This window comes from Lathyrus oleraceus, chromosome 7 (assembly GCF_024323335.1).
Source record: "Lathyrus oleraceus cultivar Zhongwan6 chromosome 7, CAAS_Psat_ZW6_1.0, whole genome shotgun sequence".
Classification (NCBI taxonomy): domain Eukaryota; kingdom Viridiplantae; phylum Streptophyta; class Magnoliopsida; order Fabales; family Fabaceae; genus Lathyrus; species Lathyrus oleraceus.
Genome location: NC_066585.1, coordinates 539,901,310 through 539,914,135, shown reverse-complemented (window position 1 = coordinate 539,914,135; position 12,826 = coordinate 539,901,310).

Genomic DNA, 12,826 nt, shown 5'->3' with positions numbered 1-12,826 from the left:
GTATATGCTCAGAGAGGACCCAGTAGGGATCGTTACTTCCAGCACACCGCTGCAGTAACTATTCCTGCTGATAATCAGAATCAACCTGCACAACAGCAACAGCAGCAACCTCAACAACAAAGACAACCATTTCAACAGAGGCCACAGAGGGCTGGTTACCAGGTGCGAGGGAGAATGAACGACAGGCATTTTGACAGGCCGCCAGTGACTTATTCCTTCCTATTGAAGAAATTGCAAGACTTGGGATTGGTACAGCTGAGGACTTTGGCACCTTTGAGACCTGATCAGAGGCCAGCCAATTACGATGAGAATGCAAAGTGTGAATTTCACTCAGGGGCGCCCGGACACAACGTGGAGAACTGCAAAGCTTTTAAGCACGTAGTTCAAGACCTGGTGGATTCAAAGGCAATCAACTTCGCACCATCTCCCAACGTGAATGTTAATCCCATGCCCGCGCATGGTCAAAGGGGGGTGAATGCTATCTCTGAGGAGAATAGAATTGGGCTGTCAAATGTTCATCAATTGAAGACTCCTTTGGCTGAAGTCAAGAGGCAGTTATTGTTGAATGGGGTCTACCCAGGCTGTAATGATGATTGTGCTGAGTGTACTGGTGCTTCCGAGGGATGTGTACTATTGAGAAAGACTGTTCAGGGTCTGATGGACGAAGGGACTCTCCGGATTGAGAAGGTTGACGTGGGGAAAGATGAGGTCTCCACCATAACGATTTATTTTGACCCGGTGGATTTGTCAACCCTGGCGGAGGCGGCTCCAGTTACCATCACGGTACCTGGACCAATTCCGTATGACAAAGATGATGCCGTGCCATGGCATTATGGTGGAGAAGTGTACTGTAATGGTGAGAAAGTGGAAGATCAAACTGCTAGTGAAACCACCGTGTCAAAGATGGATAATGCCGGTCCCAGCGGTTTCACTCGCAGTGGAAGATTGTTTGCTCCTGATGCGTTGAGGAGAGAAGAAGGAGAAAAAGAGAAGAAAGAAAAGGCCGAGGCTTTAGCCAGGGCGAAAGGGAAAGCAGTGGTGAATGATGGTACTCCAGTAGTGACACCGACGCCAGGTGGGTCGGAAGAAAAGCTTGATGATGATGCAGAAGAATTTTTAAGGATCATCAAGAAGTCTGAGTACAAGCTGGTGGACCATCTGCAACAGACTCCCTCCAAAATCTCGATTTTGTCGTTGCTGTTAAGCTCTGAGGGGCATAGGGAGGCTTTGTTGAAAATTTTGAAGAAGGCCTATGTTCCTCAAGAGATAACCATTAACCAGTTGGAGACGGTCGTGTCTAACGTTCATGTCAGCCATGGGTTGGGGGTTACTGACATGGACCTGACTGTAGATGGGAGGAATCACAATCGGGCGCTACACATCGCAATGGAGTGTAAAGGAGTCGTGCTTTCGCATGTGCTGGTTGATACCGGCTCCTCATTGAATGTGTTGCCAAAGAAAGCTCTGGCTAAGCTGAATTGTGAAGGGCTGATTCTGACTCCTACTGATCTGATAGTGCGGGCTTTCGATGGGTCAAAGCGGGCCGTGTTTGGAGAAGTTGAGCTTCCTGTGAAGATAGGCCCGGAGGTGTTCAAGTCGACTTTCTACGTCATGGATATTCAGCCGGCATACAGTTGCCTGTTGGGTCGTCCGTGGATCCATGCTGCTGGGGCAGTGACCTCGACTTTGCACCAGAAGCTGAAGTATATATGGGAAGGACAGGTTGTCACTGTCTGTGGGGAGGAAGACATCTTTGTCAGCCACCTTTCATCTTTCAAGTATGTTGAGATGGACGGTGAGATATGGGAGACGCCGAGTCAAGCTTTCGAAACCGTTAAGGTAGAGAATGCTCTTTTTGCAAAACAAGAGGAAAAACTGTCCATATCTTCGTACAAACAGGCCGCCGAGGTGGTGAAGAATGGAGAGGCTCCTGGTTGGGGCAGGATGATGGATATCTCCGCAAAGAAAGACCGCTTCGGAGTGGGGTATCAGCCAGGCAGAGGCTCAGGACAAGGCAGAGGACGCCGTACGTCAGTAACATTCACTAGTGCCGGAATGCTGGATCCAGATCACATCTGCATGATGAGTGACGAAGCTGATAGTGACTGTGAAATTGACCAATGGATAAAGCCGTGCGCACCAGGGATGGGAGTCCAGAACTAGAAGGCTGAAAAGATCATCCGGGTCACTCTGCTGGAAGAGTAATATTTTTCCTGTTTCGATTTTATATGCATGAAAGCCATACGTGTTGCCCGACACGTAATGGTTCATTGTAAGGGCCACCTCATGTTTAAAATTTGCAAATTTGCATCGTCAATAAAAGGATGTTTTTCAGTCAAAAGCGGTGTTCCCTGTTTTTCATTTATTTTTGCAGTTTAAAAATAAAACAAAAAAAAATGGCAATGTTTTCATTTTTTCTTTTTAATTTGTCTCACACCGGTTCTAAAGCAATGCATGAATCAACATTCATGCAGATGCGATTCTTCTCCGGATCTCATTGATAACAATCCTGTTACACCCTCATCTGACTTCGACAATCCAATCTATCATGCTGAAGAAGAAGACGAAGAAGATTGTGAACTGCCAGGGGAATTAGCCAGGTTGTTGAAACAAGAGGAGAAGGTGATTCAGCCGCACGAAGAGCCGATTGAGATTGTGAATCTGGGTACCGATGAGGTCAAGAGAGAAGTGAAAATCGGGGCTGCTTTGGAGGAAAGTGTTAAGAGCAGAATGGTAGCACTGTTGAAAGAGTATGTCGACATCTTTGCCTGGTCTTATCAAGATATGCCAGGGTTGGATACCGATATTGTTGTGCACAAGCTACCGTTGAGAGCAGATTGTCCTCCAGTGAAGCAGAAGTTGCGCAGAACTCGGCCTGACATGGCGATGAAAATCAAGGAAGAAGTGCAGAAGCAGTGGGATGCTGGTTTCCTTGCTGTCACTAATTATCTGCCATGGGTTGCGAATATCGTGCCAGTCCCGAAGAAAGATGGGAAGGTGAGAATGTGTGTGGACTACCGAGATCTGAATAGAGCTAGTCCGAAAGATGATTTTCCATTACCTCACATCGATGTGTTGGTAGATAATACAGCTCAATTCTCGGTGTTTTCCTTCATGGATGGCTTTTCTGGCTATAATCAAATCAAAATGTCGCCAGATGATATGGAGAAAACAACGTTCATCACACCATGGGGCACCTTTTGTTACAAGGTGATGCCATTCGGTCTCAAGAACGTCGGTGCTACTTATCAGAGGGCCATGGTGACTTTGTTTCATGATATGATTCATCATGAAATTGAATTCTATGTTAATGACATGATAGCAAAGTCCCAAACAGAAGAGGGGCATTTGGTAGATCTGGCCAAGTTGTTTGACCGGCTGAGACAGTTCAGACTGAGGTTGAATCCGAACAAGTGCACTTTCGGAGTGCGGTCCGGTAAATTGCTGGGGTTTATTGTAAGTGAGAAAGGAATCGAGGTTGATCCTGCTAAAGTAAAAGCAATAAGAGAAATGCCTGAACCGAGGACAGAGAAAGAGGTTCGTGGTTTCTTGGGTAGATTGAACTACATTTCACGGTTCATATCTCATCTAACAGCCACGTGCGAACCGATATTCAAGTTGTTGAGAAAAGATCAAACGGTCAGGTGGAATAATGATTGCCAAGCGGCATTTGAAAAAATAAAAGAGTATTTGCAGGAGCCTCCGATTCTAATGCCTCCTGTGGAGGGAAGACCGTTAATTCTGTACCTGACAGTCCTCGAGGGGTCTATGGGGTGTGTATTGGGGCAGCATGACGAGTCTGGTCGAAAAGAGCATGCCATATACTACCTTAGCAAAAAGTTTACCGACTGTGAAACAAGATATTCACTTCTCGAGAAAACTTGCTGTGCTTTGGTCTGGGCTGCTCGCCGACTGAGGCAATACATGCTGGTTCATACCACTTTGTTGATTTCCAAGATGGATCCAATCAAGTACATTTTTGAGAAGCCAGCATTGACCGGACGGGTTGCGAGGTGGCAAATGATTTTGACAGAATATGATATACAGTATACCTCTCAGAAAGCAATCAAGGGGAGTGTATTGTCTGATTACCTCGCCCAGCAACCCATTGAGGATTATCAACCGATGAAGTTTGAATTCCCTGATGAGGACATCATGTTTCTCAAATCGAAAGATTGTGAGGAACCGATCCTGGAGGAGGGGCCTGACCCTGAATCCGAATGGATTCTGATGTTTGATGGGGCCGTTAACGTGAATGGAAGCGGTGTTGGTGCTGTTTTGGTTACGCCGAAAGGATCCCATATTCCTTTTGCTGCCCGGCTGACATTTGAGTGCACCAACAACGTGGCTGAATATGAACCTTGTTATATATGGAGATTCAGCTCTGGTTGTAAATCAGGTTAACGGGAAATGGTATACGCATCAGTCTCATTTAGTGCCGTACCGGGATTATACGAGGAGATTGTTGACGTTTTTCACCAAGGTGAAGATGCATCATGTGCCTAGAGAGGAGAACCCTTTGGCAGATGCTTTGGCTACTCTGGCTGCCTTGATTAAAGTGCAGTGGTGGAATCAGTTCCCCAGTGTGGAGGTGGGTCGTCTGGATAGACCGGCTTATGTGTTTGCTGTTGATACAGCGCCTGACGATGAGAAGCCGTGGTATTACGATATCAAGCGCTATCTAGAAACTCAAGAATATCCTGAGGGAGCATCTAAAAAGGACCGAAAGACTCTGCGGAGGTTGGCCATGGTGTTCTACCTGAATAAGGATGGGGTTCTGTACAAGAGAAATTTCGATTCGGTCTTGCTCAGATGTGTTGAGGATAAAGAAGCAAGCCAATTGATGAAAGAGGTTCACGAAGGATCGTTCGGTACCCATGCTAGTGGGAATGCGATGGTAAAGAAGCTGCTGAGGGCAGGTTATTATTGGATGACAATGGAGGCCCAATGTTTCAATTTCGTGCGGAAGTGTCATAAATGCCAGATTTATGCTGACAAGGTGCACGTGCCTCCAAATCCGTTGAGCTTAATGTCGTCCCCATGGCCGTTTGCTATGTGGGGCATTGATATGATTGGGAAGATTGAGCCTACAGCTTCGAATGGGCATCGGTTCATATTGGTGGCTATTGATTACTTCACCAAGTGGGTGGAAGCAGCCTCCTATACGAACGTGACGAAGCAGGTCGTTGCCAGGTTTCTCAAGAGAGACATCATTTGCAGATATGGGGTTCCCGAGAGAATCATTACTGATAATGGTTCTAATTTGAACAATAAGATGATGGCAGAACTGTGCCGGGAATTCAAGATCGAACATCACAATTCTTCTCCCTATCGTCCGAAGATGAATGGGGCGGTTGAGGCAGCCAATAAGAATATCAAGAAGATTGTGCAGAAAATGGTGGTAACCTACAAAGACTGGCATGAAATGTTGCCGTTTGCATTACATGGGTATCGAACGTCGGTGCGCACATCTACTGGGGCAACTCCTTTCTCGTTGGTATATGGAATGGAAGCCGTGCTACCGGTTGAGGTTCAAATCCCCTCGTTGAGAGTCTTGATGGACGTGAAATTGCGAGAGGCTGAATGGGTAAGGACTCGGTACGAAGAGTTGAGCCTAATTGAGGAAAAGAGGCTGGCAGCCATCTGTCATGGGCAGTTATACCAACAGAGAATGAAGCGTGCTTTTGACAGAAAGGTACGACCTCGGGTGTATCACGTAGGTGATATGGTGCTGAAAAGGATCCTTCCTCCTCAAAACGATCGTAGGGGCAAATTGACACCCAATTATGAAGGTCCATTCGTGGTCAAGAAGGTTTTCTCTGGCGGAGCCTTGTTATTAACGACCATGGATGGCGAGGATTTTCCATCCCCTGTGAATGCGGACGCAGTTAAAAAATACTTCGTATGAGAGACCCGCTGGACGAAAAGAACAAAATAGTCCAGGCAAAAATGGGCATCCCGGTGAACCAAAAACAGAAAGAAAAGGTTCGGGCAAAAATTAGGGATAAAATGAAAAAATGTACACCCGGCAAGTCGAAAACCTGAAAAGGCGGCTTGGGCAAAAAAGGGTATCCCGGTGGACTGAAAACCCGAAAGGGCGGTCCAGGCAAAAGAGGGATTGAAACGAACAATTGCGTCTGGCATGATCGTTCGCTTTGGTTAAAACATCATGGATAATACCCAGTGGGGATCAATCAGAAGCGTCTTATTCAGAAGGCAGAAAGCAAGGAGAGTCTGAGGACATATGGGGTGTAACCTAGTTGAAACTCGATGAGATCACGGTTTCACATTGCCATTAGGATAGATTTTTCCTTTTGTGCGCAATTACCTCTTTTCAGGAATTGCTTCCTTTGTATTGCTCAATTTGAGCCACATTTTTCCAATCAATAAAATGCATATTCAGTCAAATAATTTTGTTTTTGTTTTCATTACCACTTTGATTGCAAAAACATCCGATTATTTTGATAAAGAATCTTTGCATTTTAAAACATGGAGTTCCCTTCCAATGCATGCTTATAAGATTGAAACTTGAAATCTTATTTGGAAGGTTGGGTGACCCAAGTGTTGAAATCTTGACACGCCTGGGGCACGGTTTTATCTAACGATCTCTTTTGCAGGTACTGTTAGGTATTTTCACTCGCTTGCAGGTTGTGATGTGGAAGTTGTTGACAAAACAAATCCCCATGGAGTTCGATCAGGGATGAATGGATAGAAGAACGGTGAAAAGATAGCGAGGACGTACGACGATCCTTTGAATTAATCAAGAAGACTCTTCAAAGTCTGAAAATTGAAAGTCTGTATAGATCCCAGGAGTTCGATCTTCGTCGAGTGCGGAGCGATTGGGAATACAAGATGATGGAGCAGAAAAGGTCCAAACGAGTCAGGATGTATCTCTCCAAGCAGAGTCAGAATGACTAATCCCCCCAGCAGATTCAGGGTCTGTGTCCTCCTTAGCAGGGTCAAGATGGTTATCCCCAGCAGGTTTCAGATCGATGTCTCCCCAGTCGCCAGGCCTGAAGTTGCAGTTTCCCAGCGGAAGTATCTGTGTGTGGTAGTGTCTCAAGCAGAGTCGGGATTGATATCCCCAGCAAGTCAGAGACTGTTGTTTCCCCACAGAGTGCATTGGTGGACCTTTCCCCAGCAATTCCCCAAGCGGATCGGGTGCAAAGGAGGTTATCCCCAGCAAGGGATGCCTTTTCCCAGCAGCAGCGATATTCCCCAGCAGGGTGGAGTCGGAGTGTTGACGAGTTCCTCAGCAGAGTGTCTCGAGCTCCCCAGAAGAGTCCCTTGAGGGGGATACCTTTTTATGCATTCATCATGAAAAATAAGCATAGCATACTGCATAATAAATCGCGTAGCATTTCCATGATTATGGAGCATTACGCTGAAAAGGTCAATCATGCATCATATTGCAAGCATAAGCTAGTCTCAGACCGTGGTTATTGTTTGAGAGGTGGTTCGCCCAAAAGGAAGATGCTACTCCGAGGAGTTTGGTACTGTATCAGCAGTATTCCCCCAGTAGTGCGATATTGGAGGAAGAGTTTCTGTCGAGCAGAGATGGAAATGATGGTCAGAAAAGTTTCGGGGTCCAAAAAGAAAAACAAGGAAAAATAATCCCCAGCTAAACGCAAAGTGTTCGTTGGCTAGGGTTGAACAGAGAGTAGCCGGCTCAGGGCTTGTTATCCCCAGCATGGGTCGTTGTGGCACGCGTGCCGTCTCATGTGTCACTATTCCTTTTTGCCGGTGCTGACAGGCATGGAAGTTTTCCGGTGTTGGGACCGAGATGGTAGTCAGACCAGTTTTCCGGGTATTCAGACCGATGAGGCACCCAGGCCAGTTTCCGATTTCCAGATCGAAGAAGCTCACGACGATTAGCTCGATGCAGCTTGAGGCACCCAGGCCAGTTTCCGATTTCCAGATCGAAGAAGCTCACGACGATTAGCTCGATGCAGCTTGAGGCACCCAGGCCAGTTTCCGATTTCCAGATCGAAGAAGCTCACGACGATTAGCTCGATGCAGCTTGAGGCACCCAGGCCAGTTCCGATTTCCAGATCGAAGAAGCTCACGACGATTAGCTCGATGCAGCTTGTGGCACTCCGGCCAGTTCCGATTTCCAGATCGAAGAAGCTCACGACGATTAGCTCGATGCAGCTTGCGGCAATCCGGCCAGTTTCCCGGTATCCAGACCGAAGTGGTATTCGGACCGAAGTGGTATCCAGACCGAAGTGGTATCCAGACCAAAGAGGTGTTCAGACCAAAGTGGCGTTCAGGCTAATTCCCCCAGGTGTTCAGGCCATGGTTATCCTTGCGTTACCATTTATTTTGGTATCCAGGTCGACATTTCTGTTTCGGCATTTCGGCCGACTTTTCTCCGTACCAGACGGGTTCTTCTTTCAAGATTGCTTCTTTGCCGATTCTGACAGGCGTTGTTGATTATTTCCCATCAGAGTGCAAATTGTTCGTCTGTTCTTGGTATTCAATCACTCTTCATCCTGATCATCTGAAAGCCGAGGCTGTTCATATCGACAGGTTCACAGTGGATTGAATAGGGGCAGCTGTAACACCTCAAAATTTGCCCTCCTCTCTTGGGACTAGCTTAACATATTGCATCTCATTTTGTAGGTCATTAGGCATTGCATATTGCATATCATGTGGTAACATTGTGCAAGTCATCCTCATAAGTCTTGGTCAGAAGATAAAGAGGTTAAGGTTCAAGCCCGAGGGTTTATGGATTGGTCACCAAACATCTGAGGATGTGTGTTTCAAATTAGGGTTTTTTGATTCTCAAGGAGATTGAGCTTCATCTTGGTTGAAATGATACATCATCATCATCATGGTTTTGTCATCACCAAGAGATTGATCAGATACCTTGAGATTAGGGTTTTGACCACTGGTCAACCCTAATCAGTTGTATTGGGCCAATCAGGGCTTGTGAAGGAGATGGGGTCTACAATGGATATGGGGATCATCATAGGGTTTTATTGAGCTTATGGAAGCTAGGGTTTCATCATTGAGCCATTTCATCAGGAGTTTGAAGCTCAAGTTGATAAGTCAAGCTGAAATTCATCTATCAGTCAGAAAAGTCAACTGTGGTCAACTGTGTCTGGATTGATGGATTTGGAGGTGGGAGAGAGTTAGAGACACTTCATTCATGTCTAAACAAGTTTCATTTGACATTTCAAACATCAAGAATGAAGAAAATAAAGTCAGGTGGAAACTTTCCAAAAATAGAAAGTGACTTGTAATTGAAAACTGCCAAAAATGGAAAGTTATTCACCTCAAAATTACATGTCCAAAAATGCTTCAAATGAAATTTTGTCCAACATTAAAGTTGAAGGTCTTGCTCTCACCTTTCCAAAAAGTCCAAGAACATGAATTTCTCATGTGTGGTTGGCAAGTTATGATCGAATCATTTTCAGAAAATGTTGAAATTCAAAGTGGCATAACTTTTGAATGGAAAGGCCAAATTGGGTGATCTTTCTTTGAGCAAGTCACATTTGACATGTACTATCACATTGCATCATTACATTTCATCAAAAATCAACACATCAAAATGGCATTTTTCAAGTGGACAAATTTGTATTTTGGTGGGAAAAATTGTGTTTTTGAAAAATACATGGCATTTGCACTTCAAACCAATTCCAACACATTCTAAACATCAAATATGACTTGTTTGCATGGCATTTTTACTGTTGCATTGGCTGCATTGTGAAAAGGGCATTTTGGCCAATTGTGCATAAACTTCATTTTGCTAATTCACTTGAATTTTGCCTAATCTTGATTAGCATTTGGATTAACACATGGTATAAGTTCATAATCATAACAGAAACTCCTAATCACAATTCACAATCTCAGATCTAACAGAAAATCACTAAAATTCTCTCAATTTTCTTCAAACTTTTTCACATTTTTTTCACCATTTCCATTGAAATTCATCCTCTATTGTGCTTGTTCTTGTGTGATCCATCATCTACAGGTAGTGTTGATCATCTGTTTGAAGCAAAATCGTGGCCAAGCTTGAAGAATTGGGACTGTTGCATCCAAGAGCATCCATGGCAGTTTGAAGATTCTTGAATCTGGAGCACATTCGAGCTGAACTACTTGTTCCAATCATCTTCCTAAGCATCATTCAACATCTGTTTTGGCAATTGGCATCTTGAAACGCACGAATCCAACACTGCCATCTCCAAGAGGTTAGAATTCGATCTCAATAATTGTTGTAATCGTGATATGGCTTTGATAGATTGAAGTTCATGGAGTAGCATGCAACTTGTAGAATTGATTTTCATTGAGAATTGATGGAGAAATCTGGAATTGAAAGTTGGATGTGAAAACTTCTTTTGATCGATTTGTTTAGCATGATGAGAGTTAGGTTAAATCATGTGGATATTCTTGATGTACGTGATTAGACGAGTTCAGTGATGTATAATTTGTCCATTTTCGTGCATGTTTGTTCTTGATGAATTTTCTGGTGATGAGCTGATGAACACGAGGAAGAACATATGAATTTCCTTTCTAGATGCGCTTAGATCCACAATACCTGGCCTTGTGTTTGAAATGTTGTTTACCGCGTCAGGCAGCCAATAAGATGGTGCCATGTGTTAAGTGAGAACGCTGAGTTTTAGTCCAAACGCGCTCATGTGAACCTGAACACGGTTCGATCCTGCGTGTGTAACTTTTGGCCATTTGCATTTTGTTTTATTCTCCACATGTATTCATCATTCCATGCCTTTGTTTCATCCTTTTTTTATTTTCTCTCCATGATTAAAAATCCATAACTCCTTCAATTTTAATCCAAATTTGATGCAATTTTTTGTGCCATTCTCCTTGTGATGTGTACTATTTTTTGGTTATTTTTAATCATGTTGTGCACGTGTGGAAAAATTATTTGGCTAGGGCTTGTGTGAATGTGTCCTTTTGTGCACCATGCTCACTCTTTCATTCATAAAATGATGATGCTTCATTAGAAATTTTTGAAATTTTACAAGCATGTTCTAGACATCTCAAGTAACATTTGAATATGTGGTTTGTAATTTTTGAGTTCCTGGATTGAGAGTTATGACATGATATTTGTATGTGTTACATTTTGTGCCATGCCATGCTTTGTGCAACTTCTTGATTTTATTTGCCTTGCCATTTGAACTTGAATTGAGCTGGATTTTTGCATGAGAATACTTGTGAATGTTTAGAAAACATGTGAATTTTTCTGGATTTATTGAGTTCATTTCCTATTTGTTTGATAATTTCTTCCCTGTTTGACCAATTGTTGACATTTTGTGAGTCATGTTTTCATTTGATTTGGGAAATTCTTATGGTTTATTGGATGAACTTGAAATTTGGCATGTGTATTTTAGACATATTGTAGGTTGCCATGGCTTTGATCTCATTCATTTATCATGATTTTTCACTGTTTTATGATTGGTTGAAGTTGGTGCTTGTTTTGATGCCATGTATGAGCTTGTATGAACTTGTCTGGAATTTCTGAATTTCATTGACCTACTTCCCTTGATCCAAATGAGCTGAAATTTGGTATGATTGACATGTTATGGATGCTGTTTGATCATGAATTTTTTGGTGATTTATTGAAATGTTTTGGTATTGATTTGATTGTGATCATTCTGTTTGGTCCTTTGAGGTTCTAAATTGCATGTTTGATGCTTTTTCCTTCATGAAATGATAATGATGAATGATGGGAATGTGGAACCACTTGGATTGGATTCTTAATTGTTTGATCTTGATTTTGGATAATTTTCACTTGCTGTTTTGGATTTTTCACCTCCTTTTGACCCTAGGCTTGTCCTAGTGGTCTTGTTTCTCATGTTTGAGTTTGCTTTTCAGGTTAAGAAGCAAATGCTTTAAGGAGATTAATGCAAGTTGATTGAGTTTGGTTGCTTGTTGTGAACTAACTTGTTGGTTTTGTAGGAGGCTTAGCTCACTTGCTTTGGACTTGTGCTTTGCACATGTGATTGATTGTGTTGTCTGTTGGCTCTTATGCTGTTTGTTTTGACTTTGTGGTTGGTATACTGATTATATTTGATTGATTTCAGGTACATTAGTTGCTAACAGTTCTTTTTGAACTTGCATTGGCTATTGCTTGGTTGCTTAACCAATAGAGGTAGAACACTCTAACTCCATGTAGTCTGGAAGACCTGGCCTGTTACTTGGCCAGGCAACTGTCTGAAGTCCTCCTTAAGAGGCGATGTTTGTGCTTGTTTATTTTTGTCCCCAAGCAGGAAAAGTCCTTTGAATAAGGCAATTGGCAGATACAAGAGATGTGCAATCCATCTCCTGCTATTCTTGTTGAGTCATCCCTTTGCTCACACAACTGGTGTTGATGCATTGGGATATTAACCCAAGATCCTTGTACAGTTGTACAGTTGAGTCAGTGTCATAAGTGTAGAAGGGTTCCCACTTTCTGGACCCACACTTCTTTGTCTGAAGCTCTCCCTGGCCAGGGATAAGAGCTGTGAGGCACACCCCTCACTCACCTTTCATCAGCTTCACCCTGACTCTCAATGTTAGGGTTAAGAGCTAACTTCACCTGATACAGTTGACTTGCTTTGGCAGTCTAACCCTTGTATTGAGCCCACTTTGTCTGGATATAGTGTGTGCTAACTGTGAATGTTTGCTTTGTTTTAATTATGCTTGCATGCTTGCTTTTCCTGGATAGGATTAACTTGCTGTTGTGCAAGTAGATAGAAAACTCAACCTAGGGCCATTGTGGAATACATGATAACTATTAGGCTCGAGTCAGTCTCCCTTTTAGTTGGTCATTTCCCGGTCTCTGGTTAGGAGAAAGTTTCTCCCCTGTTAAGGGGAACTACGT